The sequence below is a fragment of the Palaemon carinicauda genome, unplaced genomic scaffold, assembly GCF_036898095.1.
Source record: "Palaemon carinicauda isolate YSFRI2023 unplaced genomic scaffold, ASM3689809v2 scaffold461, whole genome shotgun sequence".
Classification (NCBI taxonomy): Eukaryota; Metazoa; Arthropoda; class Malacostraca; order Decapoda; family Palaemonidae; genus Palaemon; species Palaemon carinicauda.
In genome coordinates this window covers 107,893-127,013 of record NW_027171719.1, presented here as the reverse complement: position 1 = coordinate 127,013, position 19,121 = coordinate 107,893, and the positions used below count along the sequence as shown (strand labels likewise).

At 43.1% G+C, this 19,121-nt stretch overlaps 1 long non-coding RNA gene across 2 annotated transcripts in view; it reads left to right on the top strand.

The window, feature by feature from the left end:
• Window positions 1–2,126: 2,126 nt before the first annotated feature.
• The window catches only part of LOC137636942 (uncharacterized), a 54,335-nt gene continuing 37,340 nt past the window's right edge, over window positions 2,127–19,121 (top strand). The window contains exons 1-2 of one of the 2 annotated variants that reach the window (XR_011043309.1): window positions 2,127–2,188; window positions 3,150–3,264. This is a non-coding gene — a long non-coding RNA (uncharacterized lncRNA). Of the gene's footprint in view, window positions 2,189–2,468; window positions 2,702–3,149; window positions 3,265–19,121 lie in introns of those variants that run through there. The other variant, XR_011043308.1, reaches the window with a different exon arrangement.

Here is a 19,121-nt window from a genome sequence, read left to right as displayed (position 1 = left end):
CCTGACATATCTTTTTGTAGATACTTTATTGGAGTTAAGAAGAATATATCAGACCTAGAAGCCAGGTCTCTTTTTATGGAACATGTCGAAGAACATAGGGGATCGACTTTTATATATACTGATGGCTCCAAATCTGATGCTGGCGTTGGATTTGGAGTACATAGTAATGATTTTAATTGCAGAGGTGCACTTCCTCTAACAGCTTCCATATTTACTGCCGAACTGTATGGCATATTAACCGCTATTGAGAAAATAGCTTTGGAAAAGGAGGGTAATTTTACAATTTTTAGTGATGCAAGGAGTGTTCTTCAAGCTTTAGAAGTTTTTAATTCTAGTAACCCTCTAGTTTTAAAGATTTTAGAATGGCTTTTTATTATTGGATGGAAAGGTATAACTGTTCGATTTTGTTGGGTTCCAGCACATGTAGGTGTGTCTGGGAATGAGAAGGCAGATTTACTGGCGAAGAATGCGGCATTCGAGTTGCTACTAAGGAGGTATCCCATTCCATGTAACGATCTCCTACCTTACATCAAGAAATTGGTTTGTGATGAATGGCAACAGCACTGGGACAGTCAAGATGGCAATAAAATGAGGGAAGTAACAAATATCATATCACCTTGGAGGTATAACATGATTCCCCGAAAATGGGAGACGACTCTTTGTCGTCTCCGTATTGGTCACACACGGTTGACACACGAGTTTCTGCTGAAGGGCCAACACCAACCGTATTGCGAGGACTGCTTAGTACCTTTAACAGTGAGGCATGTGTTGACCGAATGCCCTAATTTTACTAACTTAAGAAATAGATTTATTTCAGAAGCAGGTCTTCTGAAAACTATTTAACTATTGTAATGACTTCTTAATTTTTATGGTTTAAACGAATTCTCTTTTAATTTTCATATACAGTAAATGGTATCGGCGTCAATGACCTTAGATGTCAGGATGCCAGAAAACTTTCTATCTATCAATCAATCAATCAATTAAAGTGTGAAAAACAATTTCATTTATTTCATAATAGCCAAAATTAGTTCTATCATCCTGGAAACTTTATAAAGTACTTATTTTTTGTTTGTTTTAAGCCTTGCAAGCATTTTAAGGCAAAGCAGATAATGTAACACCATATTTTTTCTCAATTTTTTGTGTATATGAGCAAGATGAAAATTATATTGCTTTCTTTATTTAAACATAGTTATCTATTTATGTTGCAAATGATTTAAATCAACATTGAGGTCTATTTTAATGTTAACTGGTGGCTAATTACAAATTTATCTATTATTTTTATTTTTTAACAAATATTTTGTTTGAGGCCTCCTTTCTTTTTGAAGCTTCATTTCACCAACTTATATTGTGATGAAAAAACTGTGTTTCGGAGAGAAGGTGGTTCAATTATTGTACTTTATAGTGATCACTTCAAATTTAGGTTATTTCACTAGAAAAAATGTTTTATGAATTAAAAGAAAAAAAAAACTATGGTTCGTCCAGAACTCGCCCTATACTACGGATATGTTTTTATATGATTATGTATATACGTATCAACATTGTTTCCCAATGTACATTGATTTTAATTTTTTATTGGTCATTTATACATAATATTATGGACATTTAATAAAAATAATAATTATGTTGGTTGAATTTATATTTTACTATATGAATGGAGATTGAACAATAAGCAAAGCCATGAAATTATGCCAGCAAGAAATGAAAAATTGTAATGTGTTTCATGTAAGAGTAATATAATGTAGCATACATTTAGTTAAATATTATAATAAAGTAATAATTATAATAAGATATAGTATTTGTAGTATTAAAATAAATCATTTTACCATATCACGATGAATTAAGTCATAATAATATACTGAAAACCATCACAATAAACAAAAATGACCCAAGAAATGCCAGCATATGTCTTAAAATTTTATATTCCGTATTGTATTTTCCCATATTGAGACATAAAACAAATATAAAATACAACTAAAATTTATATTTAATTCTTTAAACAAGTATTAAAACTCTCATATAGCATATTTAAGTATTTAAAAATGAAAAATAAATTTAGTAACTGGAACCTTTTTAACTTTTCTTCCGGGTTTTGGATCCCGAGAAAAATGTAAACAAACATTTGAACTTTTGAAGGAATGAAGAGCCAAGACTCAGAGAATTGATTCGAGTTATATATATGAAATTAAAGGTAAATTATGAATAATTTTGTATTATTATGATATAATAGAATACTAATGGCTTAATAATTAAATTAAATACCCCCAAAAATATATATTAGGCTTAAAAAATGTCTTTTTTTAGGCTTAGATTGCTGGGAAAGAAGTGTTTCTACGGTCATGTGTACCCTAGGATTGGCCGGGTAGATTAGGGTATTGTTTTTACTTGTTTTGTTTGTTATTTTAGTTGTTTTTATTGTTTTTTTATCATTTAGGACAATATTCTAGCCCGTGGAAGGATGGATCCAGGACTATTGGCCCTAGACAACCCTGGCCATATTGAGGCAACTTGTAGATTAAGGCATTGTTTTACTTGTTTTGTTTGTTATTTTGGTTGTTTTTATTGTTTTTTAATCATTTGGGACAATATTCTAGCTCGTGGGAGGATGGATCCAGGACTATTGGCCCTAGACAACCCTGGCCATATTGAGGCAACTTGTCCTGAAGGATGTCTCTTTGGTCATGTGTACCCTAGGATTGGCCAAGTATATTATATCATTATTTTACTTCTTTTAATTATATTTTGATTATTTTTATTGTTTTTAATCATTTGGAACAATATTCTAGCCAAATTTATATTTATTTACACTTAAAGATTAAAATCGGAATTATTTATAAGTGAGAAATGTGAAAATCAATATACAGAAATAAAAGGCGTCTATTAACAATGACTGTACTGTACTCTTAATTCAAATAGCCTGTACAGTACTGTTAATTCTCTATATGATTTCCAGTATTATAAAAAAAAAGTAATAGATTGTAACAGTTTAGAATTTGATGTTTTATGTCAATATATCGTTCTTTTATTCTACTAAATAGAATGCATAAATTTACAAATTTTTTGTCAGAAAAAAAAAAGCTTTAATTCTTTCATCATCTTTGTTTCAGCTGGAAGATTTTATCTTGAACTGATCGTGTATATTTTTCTTTCAGATGAAGGACTTTCATCATTTGTGCTGGGGTGTATGTATAATACCGGCCACCTGTATGATGATAAAGTATACAGCAGTGTAAGGGGGTCGCAGGGGGCTGTCAGCCCCCCAGTTAGGTAAGTAGGTAAGGACACGGCTTGTATGTTAGGTTAGGTTAGGGGGGAGAAGTTTAGTTTAGTAGGTGTCCATATTTTATGGTAACTGGAGGACTGACCCATAATCTCTGGTAAAACTGACCCAGAGTAATTTGGAGGACTGACCCGCAAAGTTTATACTATAGTCCATTTATTATTAACCCTCTTACCCCCAAAGGACGTACTGGTACGTTTCACAAAAGCCATCCCTTTACCCCCATGGACGTACCGGTACGTCCTTGCAAAAAAATGCTCTAAAATTTTTCTTTTTCATATTTCTGATATTTTTTTGAGAAAATTCAGGAATTTTCAAAGAGAATGAGACCAACCTGACACCTCTATGACAAAAATTAAGGCTGTTAGAGCAATTTGAAAAAAATATACTGCAAAATGTGCTGGGAAAAAAATAACCCCCTGGGGGTTAAGGGTTGGAAATTTCCAAAGAGCCTGAGGGTAAAAGGCCTAAGGTTATTTGATTAAATATAGTAACATATGGATTCCATATATCATTAACACTTGAATGTTGTAATAAAAACTTTTGGTAAATTGTATATAAGAAATCTATACTTAAATCAAATCAATCTGGCTAGCCTAATGGGTGTGACCTGGGAAGGGGGTCTGGGGACTTGCCCCGGCTAGGGGTTGTGACCTGGGAACTACTAGGTTAGGTTAGGTGGGTTTTATTAGGTTCTGTACAGCTTAACTCCTGAAACTGGTTTTGCTCCTGTGCAAAATACAAACCGTCCGCTCTTTACTATGGTGGAGTATTACGGCAAAGCTAAAACCAGCCGATAAAGCTTTTTTTCACGGTGTAACAACCCGCCTCTAGGTAGTGGTCACACTAGCACTAGTGACTAACATTCACTTTCTATTTCAGCTCGGTAAATACACAGTCTTTCTCTTTCGCCAACCTTTTTAACCGGTTTTCGGTTAAAAGTAACTGGCCTAATGCTTAATAAAATGCCCATTTGTTTTGAGCTGCCTTCATTGGTTCTCACGGGTTCCCTGTGCAAGGAAGGTTGGGAGGTACGAGAGACAGACCATAGCCGAGTGATGCTTTATTCCTGTGATGGGCAGAGGACATTGATCTGTACGGACGGCAATTAAGCACCCTGCTGGGCAGGTGACTGACCGACTGCGAACAAGATGTGTGGGGGTCATTTTTGTTTTCTAACTTTGATGTTATAATTAGTATAAAAGCCTACGCTTTACATATAATGAATCACATAAAAATAAAGGGCAAATGATTCCGCGCCTAAATGCATAAACAATATTTACAGGGTATTTACAGAGAATACTGTATTTACAATTCTGAAAAGAGCGCTACAAACATTGTAGGATGTTGTCCTTGCAACTACTTACCTCCCCAAGACCATTATTAAAAGGGAATAATTTTAATGATTGTATGAAGAGAAATAAATATATTAAGTCTCTGTAGCGAGATGGGGGTTGCAGGCATCCCCTTCGTTGGAACACTAGGACTGGAGGGCTGTTATCCTCGATACATGGTTGCAGGATGCAGCCCCATTAGGGGGTTCGACTGCTGGTTGTAGTTTCTTTGAACTGTGTCTGGTCGGGCTTCTCGCGTCTTCTATTTGTTTGTTCTGAGGAAGTACTCATTGGCACCGCCCTTGCTGCTTTCACACGTCGACATCGCTTTGTGAATGAGCAGGCTTTAATCTGTCCACGGTCAGCCAGTCTTCTGCTTCGTGGACCATGATCTTAAATCCCTTCTTCGTCCTCTCCAGCACACGATAGGGCCCTTTATAAGGATGTGAGAGTTGGGGGCCGGTGACCGTCCTGTCTGACGAAGACGTAGGGGCAGGTGTGCAGGGAGGCAGGCCTAAATTGCTTTGTCCTGTCAGCATACGTTTTGTGGCAGGGCGTGAATTTTTCTGCGCTTTCACAAAGCTGGGCGAGTTTGACGTGTTTGGTGTCTAGATTGGAGGGGGAAAACTCGCCAGGTTCCACAAGGGTCTCCTCATTGACTTTCTCTGCCGAAGAGGCTTCGCCGTTTGCTTTCAGAGCCGTTCGAAGACTGAGGAGGACCCAGGGAAGTTGCTTGACCCATTGCTCGTCTGTGCATCAGGCCATTAAAGCTGCCTTCAAGGACCGTTGGCTGAGGGATTGTAGGCAGTTGTGCTTTGCAGGTTGGTTCCCATCAGGCGGGCGAGGGATACCCACAGGTCCAAGATGAAAGTGGGTCCCCTGTCGGTGTCATGTCGTCTGGGACCCTGAAACGGCCACTTCGTTGAATGGTCAATGATTATGAGGAGGTACCTGGCGTCGCTCGAGGGTGGTAAGGGCCCCACAATGTCGACGTTGATGTGTCCAAACCATCGCTTAGCTTAAGGGAAACTGCTGATTCCTAACTCGGTGTGACGGCTGACATTGCTGGTTTGACACGCCCTGCATGCACCTGCCCACTCACATGAGTCCTTCCTGATCCCCGGCCACATGAACTTGTCGGTCATCAGTTTGGTGGTAGTCCTCGATGAGGGGTGCAAGAGACCGTGGATGACGTTGAATACCAGCTTTCGTCTCGACGGCGGGATGAAAGGTCAAGGGCGGCCTGTGCTGGTATCGTAGAGCAGAGTAAGGCCGTTGGGATGTAATTTGACGTCCTACCACCGAAGGGAGGTCAAGGAGGACTTCGGGTCTGCTGTAACGGAGTCGTCTGTTTGTTCCCGGGCTATTTCCTCGTAGTCCACCCCGATGTGGATGGAGTTTATGCCGATTCTTAACAGAGCATCGGCCACAGGGTTTTTTCCCAATGGGACGTAGCTAAATAGTGCAGCCGAACTCAGAGATGGCCGTCAAGTGTCGTTGCTGTTGGGCAGACCATGCTTCCCCGGGCTTGGTGAAGGCGTGGACCTGAGGCTGGTGGTCCGTCTGGATGTTGAATGAAGCTCCTTCCGGCAGGTATATGAAGTATCTGACGGCGAGGTACACTGCCAGAAGCTCGCGGTTGAAAGTGCTGTAGCGAGTCTTGGGTGGTTTTATCGTCCTGCTGAAGAAGGCGAGTGGTTGGGGCACATTAATCACCTGCTCCAGGACGACGCCGCCGCATGCAACGTTACTGGCGTCCGTAGTTAACCTCAGAGGGACCCTGTGGTCCTGATAGGCCATGGTTATGGCCTTGCAGAGGGCAGTCTTTGTTTGCTTGAAGGCTTTTTGTGGAGGAGGACCCCACTGTAGCTTTTTCGGTTTCCCCTTCAGGACGTTGAGAAAGTGTTCATCACACTGGCGACGTTGGGTAAGAACTTCTTGTAGTAGTTCGTCATGCCGATGAATTCTTGAAGGGACTTCACGGAGGTCAGCGTGGAGAATTGGTTTATGGACTCCACCTTCGACGTCACAGGATGCATGCCCCTTTTTTGATTTTTCGCGTCCCAGGAACTCCACCTTTTCAGCCCTGAACATGTATTTGTCGAAGCGTACCACGAGGCCATTCTCCTACTGGTGCTTCAGAACCGTCCTCACGTGCCCCAGGTGTTCCTCCCGCATCTTAAAGAACATGAGGATGCCATCGACGTAGACGGTACAGAATGGAACGTCCCCCAAGATGCTGTCCCTCGTTTCTCAGGCTGAACGTCGAGTAGGAAAAGACGTAGGACCCGAATGGGGTGGGGGTGATGATGGCCATCTCTGGGATGTCGTCGTACTGAATGGCGACCTTATAATAAGACTTTGAGATCCATCTCGGAGAAAATAGTGGCCCCGTGGAGGGCCCCGGTGAGATCCTGCATGTTTGGCAACGGTAAGTGGTCAAGTGTCGTGGCCAGATTTAGGCGTCTATAATCGCCTTTTTGCAGATTCCTATGCGCTCTGTCTCCTGGAAGGTATGCTTGGCGTCCTGTATCTTCTGCGGAGTGAAGCTTCTAAACCATCAGTGGGTTTGGGGACCCGTCGTTGAGATATGGTGGAATATTCCATGCTTGGCAGGGAACCCCTTCAGTTGGTGGAGCTCGGGTTTGGAGACCTCCGGGAATTCCTGCGGCAGGCAGCTGTATTCATGGGGCGTGACTGAGCACATTTGGGAAGGCTGGTCCTGCTGGAGAGGTGGTGGGACTGGTAGGTCCCTTGCTCGACTAGTCGTTTGCGACACACGTCTACCAGCAGTCCGTGGTGAGCGATGAAGTCGGCGCCCAGGAGGGGCACCTTGACATCTGTGATCAGGAAAGGCCAGCTGTAATTCCGGGCCTATGAGTGATATCTTCAGTGTCCTTATCCCGTATTAGGTTATGGGGCTGCTGTTCGTGACAACCAGGGCGGCCCTTTCATCTGATTGGAGGCCTTGGCCATTCTTTGAAGGTGGGAATGTTGACACCGTAGCGCAGGTACTCACTAAGAACCTTTTTCCTGAGATTACGTCGAGGATGTAGAAGCCCGTGTGATCGGGCCTCGCCTGCTCCATGGTTGCTTGTAGGCGTGGTCGCCCACCTAGATTTTTTAGATGAGTGCACTGTTGGACTCGTTTTCTCCCCTTTCCTCCAGACTTGGTGGAAGTAGCACCATCTGGGAAAGTAAAGCCCTTGTGGTAGTGGTCCTCTCGTTGTTGCTGTTGCTCCTGCTGGGGGCGCTGCTGGCGTTGCTGCTACTGTCCATGCAGCGGAAGCCGTGGGCAGGAGTATTGGGGTCTTCCGCTGTGGATCGCGTTGACCCCTACTTCGTCTGGCTCCTCCGTGACGTCGTTGACAGAGGTGGTGGCGCGTATCTGGCAGTCTGGGCTGCCAGGTGGAGTTTGTCGGCCTTCGCGACCAACGATGGAACGTCCAGGCCCTCGGCACCCTCCAACTGGGCGCTGATGCTTTTGGGAAGGCAACGCACGTAGATCTACCTTGACAGGCTTATCCCCTTGGGACGCCCATCGCAGCCGAGCTCGTTCAGCAGGAGGATGTCCATCAGTTCGTCCCAGGCTGCTGAGGGACGTATGTCGCCGAGGGGCATTGTCATCAGGTCGAGGGCTCTCTGGTCCCTCAGGGGTACCGGGAGGTCGTAGATGTCCATCAGTTTCTTCTTCAGGTCGCTGTACCTCATGGGTCCCGGCCTCTGTTTCAGCCAGGGGAACTCCTCCTAAATGCGTCTGGTGTTAGCATTAGCCTCACCATGTCCGATTTGATTATTTCATCGATGATGTTTGCCAACCTGAAGTTTGACTCAGCACGCTGAAACCATACCGTTGCTGCGTCCGGTGTGAATGGAGGGAGCTGTAACTTCTGTCCCATCGACATCTGTGGAGCCATTTGCGTTACTTGTGTGAATGTCGTGCCATGCCCTTCGGTTGCGAGGGGCGAGTTACGATAGACGTCTGAATCTGTCATCTGACCTCACACTCCGAAACTCGGTAGTGAGCCGTATTTAGTCCACTAACGGAGTAGGAATTCCAATTTGCTGAAGTAGCTAATTGCCATGGCAAAACTGCATTTGGAAATGCCAGAACGCAAAATGATTTGTGCTGTAATGAGTCCATTAGTGGCGTTGGGTATGTGGAGTTGAGTTCGCTAGTATCAGATGGCGTTCGCGAGTTCTTGCCACCATTCGCTCATTTTCACCACGTTCGCTGGTAAATCTATACGAACCTCAGCGCCTTAATACCGGAGACGAGGGTTTGTGAGACCTTGCCTCGCCTTAGTTCCCATGGCAGTTTGCAAGCCTATCGCCTCATGCGAGATCCCCATCTCGTCTTAGTACCCATGGTAAATTTGGGAGACCCTCGTCTCGCCTTATTGACAATGGCGGGTTTGTGAAACCCTCCTCGCCAGGGCTACTGTAGTGTACACTACTGTCTCTAGCAGTGAAGGTAAGATTCAATGCTGACATTTTTCAAATTCTCATTCACTAATTCTCGCTGGCGTTTGCGAGCGCTTACCAGTGTTTTGTGAACGTTCACCAGCGTTCGATAGTATCAGATGCCGTTCACGAGCGCTTGTCAGCGTTTGCGGACAATCGCCTGCGCTTACGGACGCTCGCCACCGCTCGCTGATTCTCACCATGTTTGCTAGCAAGCCTATACGAATCTGCCTAGTGTTTGTGTTCTCTGCGTTCTGGGACAACAAGTCCTTCATGCGAGACTGCTTATTATGGGTAACTTTCTTCCCTGAGGAGAAGTTTTACACAACTACAGGTGTTTATTGAAACTGTATAAAAGGCTGAAACGAATTCTAGTGGCGCATGCGCTCCCACCAAAACAAAACCCCAAGGTTATTGCCACAAATACGATTTACTATCGATGGCTGGAGTCAGCCGCATGTATCAGTATGCCCCAGGACACGACGACTTCTCGTTAGACACCGAGTTTTGAAACATAATCCTTCAGGGTTATTTTCTTGGGCTTTTTTGCCCGACGGAATGGAGAGCTTCGGAGCAATCGCACAACGGACTTGTGATGTACTGTTTACCCTTACAAGGTGGTTATTTCAAGCCTTTAGTCCCAATGGAACAGTAGTAGCTTCTGCTTACATTTACGAACGATAGCAAGCCCCGTCCACAAGGCAGCCAGATGAATGTTGTCAGCTTCTTATTACCGCTTGTGAACGATAGCAAGCCCCGCCCACAAGAGGGGTAGGCAAACCAGTGAGGGTATGATTGCTACACCAGCTGTATGTTTTGTTTTTGCGGGCGCACGCGCTCGCATTCTAAAAAGTACTACAGCTAGTAGACGATCACATTCCTTGGGTAATATTTTTAGTATTATTTCTATTCTTATAGTTATTATGATAATGATAATAAGATGAAGCTGAAAATGACGAATTCTGAGGTATTTTGTATTTTTCATAACAATACACACTTTAGCCATTTATTGCGGGTATTACTTTTGCCAAAGCTGAAAGGATAAGCCATTAAAATTTAGCAATGGTTAACCACCCATCCCGATAGTTAGTGGGGGTTAGGTGAGTTAGCTCGCTACCCTTCCCACTCACACACCAGTGATTGAGCTCACTTTGCTTTTGGCTCGAATGGAGACCGGTTGTTTTCTTTAAAGTGTTTAAGCTGTGTGTGTGACAACGCAGTACGGCAGGTTCTTAAGGACGGAGAACCTTCCCTTCCGACCTTTCCCCCTTGACTATCCGTCATCCCGTTGGCAAAAAGTCTTCTGTGTGAATCGGCCGACACCGCAGGGGAATAGTCATCGTTTGGAACCTTTCCCGTTCAGCTGTTGTCATCGCCTTCCCCTCTGCGTGGAATCTACTGGGGGAAGGGAGTGCGGCATTTTCAGAGCTTGACATCTGTCTTAATCTTTCTCTAGGTCATCGCCGTTCACCTTTCAATGGCTTCCGACAGTATACTCTGCAGGGCGGAGCACCTTTCCCGTTTGCGGGTTAGGTTGTGCTTCTGATTGGTTTCTTCATTAATTATGTGAAATACAAATTTGTAATTTAACTTTTCAGTTTCTCCATGGGGTACCCTTCCTGCCAGAGAGTCTAGTTGTTCTTGCGATTAGTGAATATTTTTAGCTGAATAATTAATTGTGATTCTTGTTTTGTTACAGTTTTTCGCTGCCGCTATCCTTCTCCCATTAATTTCGGCCAGGGAAGGGAGTGCGCAGTTATTTTGTGTCTGTTCTCTCGGTGGACACCTTTCCCGTCCACGGACTAGGTGCTCCTCCCGAGGGAGTTTTTCGTTACATAATTTATTTTATTTTCCTCAGTTAGCGATGCCATTCTTCTTCGTTCGACTAAGAGAGCTGACGAAGTAGAGGAGTTCTGGTCGCGCCTTGGGGATCTGCCGTCACTTTCCTGTTCTTCTACGACCGTGGCAGCTCCTGATCAGCACTCCATCTTCATGGAACTAGCTCCGGCTACGTTTCCTCATGCTACGCTCATTGCAGATTTTCAACTTGAACAAGGCTTGGTGACTGGAAGCATAGAGCTTGGGTTGTCCTCCCTTCTGAGGGAGAACTTTCCTTCATCATCTTCATCACTTCACATCGACACCAACTGCGGTTGCTGTATCTTAGCTGAGATTACGCTTCCCCCTTGCTGAGTCGCCTCTTCTGTCTTGGCCGGAACAAAGTCCAAGGCAAGTCTGTCCTGTGAAGTGATCACCTCTCTCGTTCACGGGAGGGGCCACTCATAGAGACGCCTCTTCAGAGGATTGCTGCTGCTGAAGGTCAGCTTGCTGATCCAACAACCTCAGAGGGCGTCATCACCTTAGAAGTGTGCCTGCCTCTTTGGCTCTTCAGCTTCATCAACGCAGCTTTCCTCCGCAGAGGAGCCTCTTTGTCAGTCGTCTTCTGGCCCTCGACCTTCACCTGCAACTGGACCTTCTTCCGACGACTTTGCCGCTAGTCCTCGGAGACTTCGGCCTTGGACTCTCCTGTGGATCGCGCACGATCCCCTTCGGTGGATGTTCGTCCTTCCAAAGGACACATCCCTGTTCTAGTTCATCCTACGCGCTGATCTTCTACGACTCATCGTCCTCCTTGCCGTCTCAGTTCCTGATGCTAGGTACCGTCGAGATCGTGCTCCAGTGGCTCGCCAACCTCGCCAACGCACCAGCGTTTTCTAGCGCGTCAACGTTCTCCAGCACACCAGCGATTGCCAGATCTCTGATCGCTATCTCACTGCTCACCTTCTCCTCAATATACCCCGGATCATGACACACCATGGAAGTCTCGTTTGCGAGCCTTTCCTGAAGATGTCTGTCCTTCCAGGGCGTGTCTTTCTGTTAGCTCGTCCTTTCAGCTTCGCCGAAAGTAATACAGTACCCCTAACAAACAGCTAAAGGTTTGCATCGTTGGGAAAAATACAAATTATTTCCAAATTTTTCATATCAGGGATAAGAAACTTAATAGACCGTAAGTTCCTGTCCAACAATTTTTTTTTTTTTTTTTTTTTGTATACCTATAGATTTACTCTGCTGTAGAAGTTTTCATAAATTTAAACTTTGATTTATAATTTTTCATAGTAATGAATTCATTTTGGTAGTTGAAATTGTTGAATCTCTAAAAACTTTAGATGAAAAATCTAGTGATAACATTTGTATAATTCTAATGAAAACAGGAGAGAGAGAAGTGCTCGTTTATTCTTTGTCATTTGCAAAAGACCTTGCCTCTCGTTAGTATTTCATGAAGGGTTTTAAATTCATCGAAGCAAGCAGAGAGTTCATTTTGTATTTGACTAATTAATTCAACCATTAGTTTTGTTTAAAATGACTCATACTTTCAGATATCAAACAAGTTGAAATTTTTCTATCGTGAAGCTGGCTTCCAACACTGCACTGAAGTGGAACTTGAAGCTGCTCTAACCAAGGTAAAATGGTATTCTTAAGATGTGTATTGACAGTAGTTTGTTCCTAGATTGTGCTGACATGAATGAATTATATTTTGAAGGTGTATGTTTTCATGTTAACCCTTTTCCCCCAAAGGAAGTACTGGTACGTTTCACAAAACCCATCCCTTTACCCCCATGGACGTACCGGTACGTCCTTGCAAAAAAATGCTATAAAATTTTTTTTTCATATTTCTTATAATTTTTTGAGAAAATTCAGGCATTTTCCAAGAGGATGAGACCAACCTGACCTCTCTATGACAAAAATTAAGGCTATTAGAGCAATTTAAAGAAAATATATTGCAAAATGTGCTGGGAAAAAAATAACCCCCTGGGGTTAAGGGTTGGAAATTTCCAAAGAGCCTGGGGGTAAAAGGGTTAATGAAGGTTTGACATTGCAAATTTCAATGTTTCTGTGATAGTCTAATGTATACGACAAACGTGTTGTAGGTGCAACAAAACGTGAATATTGCACTAGGTACGGAACTGAATTTCAAATGAATTTGCTTTGAATGTTTGGGTTGGGGTGTCTTGTATCAGTATACTGTAAGCTATAGTGTATTACCTAATCAGTGTGTGTTCTGATTTAGTATTAAAACCAGGCATATCAAAAAAAAACTGGACATGGGTCCTTAGTCAATTTATTTTGCTTACATTCTCATACAGAGGGGACAGATGAAAGCCGCTCAGTGATGTGTTTCTCGAACGCAATATCGATTTAGGGGCTGTGAGTCCATAGTGCGGCGTGGTGGGCCATCTGGTTTTTGTGTGAAACCCATGTTGTGTAGCCAGGTCACTGATGTGTTGGGTGGTACGGGTTCAATCACACCCAGTGCTACGTCTCTTTCCAGTTGGGCCGCTGCCTCTTTTTGCCAGTGTACCGGTATGTTTGGGGGTCTCTTTGTCACCTTTGGTTCCACGTGAGGGTCGATGATTCGTATTTCCATGGGTCCGGTCATTGTTGGCAGTGGCTGGTGTGGACACGTGTTGAAGGTTGACGATGCATATCGTTCCAGTAGCCACGCTTTCATATTTTTGGTGAACTCTGCTGACGGTTTGAACGGCAGGTTGGCTGGTTGCCGGGGAGGTGGAGTGTGACTTGGGCATCCGCACTCTGCGAGCGAATTGTTGCTGTGGGACTTCCTTCCGTATAGGCATACTGCGACCCTGCCTGTGGCACCAATCCTGGGGAAATCATGGTCAATGATGCCAAGCTTCGTCATAGCTGCTCGGCTGATGTAAAACTTGTTGACGGTGTCCGTGACACGCACCGTGGCAGTTGTTGTGATGTGCGCTCTTTGCTTATTCTTGCCTTATAGTATGAGGTGTATGGAGCCGAACACATTGATTTCCTGGTTGTTGGCTGCGAAGATGCGTCTGTTAGCTGGCTTGAGGTGTCGCTGGTGTAGACCTATCTCCAGTAAGACTGGCAGCCCCATCAGGCACGTCTGAGCCCCGGAGTCCGCGGCCGCCATAAGGGATGAGGATTTGTTCGGCATCTTTTTGCGGATGGGTAGCATTGGGTGAGGTAAAAGTTCGTTTGAGGAGTTCATCCCCGACGCGTATACTATATTGTCGTCTGCTTCTGTGTCCTCTTCTTGCGTGCGATGGAATAACGGCCCTGCTTCAGTACCTGCCGATTATTGCTGCGGCTTCTGTTGCTGTTGGACATTTTCCCTCCAGCATACTAGGCATGACTTGAACTCCTTTACTTTGCCTCCCACTTTTCCGAACTTTGGAGTGAGGCGTCCGCACTGGCAACAAAACTTATATCTTGAGGTGTCTTGTTCATCGCCCTTTTTCGATGTGGTTGAGGGGGCGTGTGTTCGTTGTCATTTTCGCTGGTTTCCTGTACCCGCTGGCTGATACTGATGGGTTTGCACTTAACATGGCCCGGCTAGCTGTTTCCTGCCTGTCAGTGAGTGTTACCGTTTCGTTTAGTGTCTCGTTATCGACCTCTGGGGTTCCCAACACATCTCTCTTGATTTCTTCATCTGCGAGGCCATTTACCAGGATCAACTTCACAATCTCCTCTGTGTAGTCGTATGTAATCGTCTCTGTGCAGGTGTTGGACTTGCAGGTGCTGGTGACGGTCCATTGACACACATTGGCCACCCCGTGCAACCTTGCCACATATTGCCTTACAGGTTCACTTGGGGTGTGAGTGGTTTGTAGTAGTGTTGTCCTCCATACGCTTAAGGCCACACTCAGTACTGCTAGACGTTTTATTACCGCTAGTACGTCCACCTCGGTCCTTGTTGCGATGGCGGAGTCCTCTCTGAATATGGCGGCTTCAAGTTCTGGTTCACAACATGCGAGCAGGTGAGCTGTTGTCTGGTTAGGTGCCAAAGACGTTCCATCACGAAACATTTCCCACCGCCTTGTAAAAGTGGCCCAGTCATCTTCACAGACGCCTTGTTTCAGTTATGGGCGGTTAATTTTTGGTGGTTTCTGGCGTGACGAGTCTTCGTCACGCTTGTTCTTCTGATGTAATTGCATCAGTGCTATGCACGTTGTCATATCATCCGCCTGCTTCACCTCCGTGCACTCAGGAGCCTCACACCTCAATCACGTGGCCATGTCTGTATGTCCTGCGTTCTTGTCTACAATATTTCTTCAAACATGGTCAATAAGACATTTGTGCATTTGATGACTTTATTTGAGGTACATGCAACGAATGTTTGAAGCTGAAAAAATAAATGTACGAAATTACACACTTGTAATGGTTATAAAATAAAATAGGCTACCATACCTGTGATAGGCCATCCTGCTACATACATATCTATACATACAAATATGACCTTCCTGTGGCATGCATGGATATGGGATATGCACTGTCATATATATATTAATCTATGTATGTACACTGTGATGCGTGCTTATATTTACTACCAGACCTGCATGAAATTACTCATTGGGAGAACTGTAAAATGCACCCCTGATTGGCCTATCCAAAGGTGTGAATCTCATCTGACTGCTATGTAGCCCGCAATATAAATAAAACATAATGCCCCCTCTGGGCTCATAATAATGATGCACCGTCTTATACTTTACTTACAAATAGATCAAGATAATATTCCTATGATCTTTGTAGTATGAAAGTTCCGGTGGCTGTGGCTTCCCTCGTGAATCTGTTTATTTCCCTGTTTACCTTTTGTACCCGTAGGTGGCACACATGCCGCTTGCCCGCCAGATTTGACCTGTCCTAACTCATTATTCCACACACAGGAACATGGAAACTTTTTTTCCATTGGTCCCGTGGTGGCTGCACTACAAGTGGATTAAACACCTTATGCTCCTTGATGGATAATCAGCAGAGGGTTTGAAGGCGAAGGTTATATGGGATTAGTCTGGGATGAATGTTTAAAAATGACTGGCTCTTTCTTTTCTTCATCTTTCCCTCTCTTGGGGCATCAGCACCCAGTATCCTCTGCAAAGCTGACCTCAACTATCTGCAGGTAAACCATTTTCCCTAGTGTAACCTCTTATTGTTTCAATACTTGTTGCGTCCCCATACCCTAACGATGGGGTATTAGGTAATGTCTTGGTAACCTCTGAAGAGTCCAAGGGCTCGGAAGAACTCTTAGCAAGACAGTCTCATTGCTAGTATCACGAGCGCACAGCTTTTGTAGGCCGCGGACCATGCGTAGTACGGTTTTAGTGAGGTGTAGGGTTTCCGCCAATTATGTGCAGAACGCATAAAGGGGAAAACCCCGGGTCAAAGCCAAAAAGCCAATTGGCACAGACTTCCACCTTTCTCAAGGGTAAGTCATCCCATATAGATAGCTTTGGTTTGTTATTTAGTGACGGAACAAATGACAAATTTGGAAGTAATTTGTGTTTTTCCTAACGACACAAACCTGTAGCTATTTATATAAATTTGCCAGCCAGTACCTGTCCCTCTTGAAGTCCTACTTCCTAGCAAAGTAGGTTAATAGCTCAGGTGTGTTAGTGAGCAGGGTGGCTACTACTCCCACCCCCCACCCCGCTAATTAGCGGATGGGTGCTTAACCCTCGTTAAAAGTCTCCTCACTTGGTTAAGTTAGGGGTGCAGATATCTATGGTTATCTACGGATACGTCCCTGATTACACACGATATCTTAGGATAGTCGTTTCCGGGGGTTGGAACCCCGTGATACCTGACGGTAATTCTCTTGTAATATCACTCGCAGAAATATTATACAGTAAGGAAGCTGTCTGAAGGACCTTCCATCAGGACGACATGGCTATCTCACCCAAAAATAGATTTTTCTTACTTCAAAATCCGTTTTCTTTCAGCTTCGCATAAAGTAATATCCCCGTATAAATAACTAAAGGTTTGTATCATTAAGAAAAATACCAATTACTTTCAAATTTGACATGTTATGCCGATATGTGACCTTGCGACGAGCTCTGCAACAAGCAGTTATGATGAAAATTACAAAAATTGAAAAATACAGTACATACTTATCTCTGATAATGTATAATGGCATTATACGTAGCATAATGAGAAAATATAAGTATAGGAGTGTGATAAACAAAAACATAAGCTATGTTTTGACAACTGTATTTGCATCTCAAAGCTGTTCAGTACCTTACAGGTTGAAGCCGGTAGCTCTATCCCGACTGAAGCTATGTTGGTTTTGTTAAGAATAATCACTAAGGTCATGCAAATATTTTGTAAATGGATAACAGCGTGATAGCCTAATGTTTAATTTATAACATAACGCAATTATTTATATATTTTATGTACTATGTAACTTTGGAATGAAGTCTTGGTGCCTAGCAATGAATTTCTCTGCAGTTGGCTAAAAATTTTAGAATTTTTCAAGTGACACTATTAGGGAAAGGGCTTTTTTTATGATGATTTATTTTAATTGAGCAATATTCCAGGAAAGGTTGCTGTCACCCTAAGATGAATGTGACTTGACGCTGCCGCGATTTTTTCTTTTCTGGCTGCACCAACATGCGACTATCAAGACTTGCGTCTTGTGACTCTCACCGACCCTGATTATAAAGTTCCCTTAGGAACTCATAAAACATCGCATCTGTTTGTTCTGGATGGAAATCCTTTTATAAGTAAGTTGCTTTTAGTTTTTGATTATCTGGAAAGTGTTTTCTTTTCACAAATGGAAATGTTCTATTGGCTAGAAAAATAAGTAACCTTATAGGTTACTTTGAGGTACTGTACTGTATAGGCTATTGTGTTGAGGGTAGGATCAAATCATCTTTGTTCCGACGCTAAATGCAAACCCTTTCGTTTTTTATTAGGGATATACTTCCAGCGAAACTGGAAGACTAGCCATAAGACGTTTACAGGGGTAACTCCCCCGCTGCTACTTTGCAGCAGGTAGGGGAGGTAGCCGGCTACCCCGCTCACACACAGACACACATACACAAGCATACAGACACACACCAGTGTTGTCTCATCACTTTTGATTGTAAACAGGACTTAGAGGGGATAGGTGATGGCAGGCCAAGTTTATATAAAGAGTTTAAGGTTTGTGTTAAGAAAAATACAAATTATTTTTAAATTTGCCATTATTATTGTTAAAGAATTTTCTATAGGTGTCATAGGTGGCAAGATTTTTATTTGCATTAATTAATAAATATTTTCTTTGGTAATTCATGCTTCTTCAAATGTTTATACATAATCCAGTGTGAGTTGGCTTTTCTAAAATGTTAGATGAAGTAGAATTTTTAAAAATAACATTTGTATAATCAAAATCAAAACAAGAAAGAAAGAATACTTGTTTGGCACATTGCAAAAGACTGTCGTCTTTTCTTATGAATAGGTCAAAGTGAGGCCAAAAAAAGCAGTTTGTCTTAGATTGTAATTAATTCAACCACTAGATTTGTCTAACATTGTGAATACTTTCAGATTTCAAAATAATGAATCTGCATCTCCTGTCAAACCTACTGGTATGCCATCGTTACTTGGAGCCTTGTTGTTTATCAGACTAGATATTGCAGATGTTACCTCGACTAAGGTTGGGATTCTGTCCAGTGTCACAACTGGTTGTTGAGGTCTGCTATTAATGGCATTTTACAGGATCTCTATTCAATAATTCCTGGAAATGTTCCCCACCTATTAAAGATGTCTATTTAACCCTTGAGGTTTCTAGCACATTCTTTGTTTCTTAATGGAGCTAGTCCTTGTGAGATGGAACCATATACTCATCTTGCAGTGCTGAAAAAGTCAGCATTTTATTTGCATTTCTTCAAACTGCTTATCTACTACTCATTTTCAATTCTTCTTGTGGATCTTTGAACATCATCTTTCAGTTGTCTATGCTTTTGTCTTTTAGTTTCCGAGGTCTGAGGTGAGATTGTTCAGATGATCAATCAGTGCCTTTCTTTTTACATCTGTTAGCTTTGTTTTCCTCGTCATTTTCATCAAACCAGTCCTCATGTTTGTGATCTTTCATGCCAATTGTTTCTGAGCAGTTGTCCCACACTCTTGTTTTGAGTTTCTCCCAGTGTCTTCTAATATCTGGGGATATTCATCATGGTACATTATTGCTAAGGCCATTCTAATGTGATTGTTTTATAGAGGAGTCATATAAACGTTCATTCTTAAATCTGGTT